Source organism: Arachis duranensis, chromosome 6 (genome assembly GCF_000817695.3).
Source record: "Arachis duranensis cultivar V14167 chromosome 6, aradu.V14167.gnm2.J7QH, whole genome shotgun sequence".
NCBI classification, from domain to species: Eukaryota; Viridiplantae; Streptophyta; class Magnoliopsida; order Fabales; family Fabaceae; genus Arachis; species Arachis duranensis.
Window position 1 is genome coordinate 27,915,456 of NC_029777.3, and position 919 is coordinate 27,916,374.

The following is a 919-nucleotide window of genomic DNA, read 5'->3' on the forward strand; positions in this document are numbered from 1 at the left end:
AAAATTCATGTACTTCTTGTTCTTTTGAATTAAAACATTTTTCTTTTAAGAGAGGTGAAGGATTAATGGATTTTATTCATAGCTTTAAGGCATAGTTACTACATACTAATGATCATGAAGTAGAGACACAAAACATAAATAGACATATAACATAAAAAATGAAAAACAGAGAAATAAGAACAAGGAATGAATCCACCTTTAGTGGCGTCTTCTTCTTGAAGGACCAACAATGTCCTTAAGCTCTTCTATGTCCCTTCCTTGCCTTTGTTGCTCCTCCCTCATTGCTCTTTGATCTTCTCTTATTTCATGGAGAATGATGGAATGCTCATGATGTTCCACCCTTAATTGTTCCACATTGTAGCTCAAATCTTCTAAGGAAGTGTTGAGTTGTTCCCAATAGTTGTTGGGAGGAAAGTGCATCCCTTGAGGCATCTCAGGAATTTCTTGATGATGAGCTTCCTCATGCATCTCTTGAGAACCGTGAAGGGTCTCTCTTACTTGCTCCATCCTCTTCTTGGTGATGGGCTTGTCCTCTTCAATGAGTATGTCTCCTTCTATGATAACTCCAGCTGAGTAACATAGATGGCAAATAAGGTGAGGAAAAGCTAGCCTTGCCATGGTGGAGGGCTTGTCGGCTATTTTGTAGATTTCATTGGAGATGACCTCATGAACTTCTACTTCCTCTCCAATCATGATGGCCCGATCCACAGTAACTTCAGATCGGTTGCTAGTGGGAATGATGGAGCGTTGAATGAACTCCAACCATCCTCTAGCCACAGGCTTGAGGTCCAGTCTTCTTAGTTGGACTGGCTTGCCTTTGGAGTCTCTCTTCCATTGAGCTCCTTCCACACATATGTCCGTAAGGACTTGGTCCAACCTTTGATTAAAGTTGACCCTTCTAGTGTAGGGGCATACATCT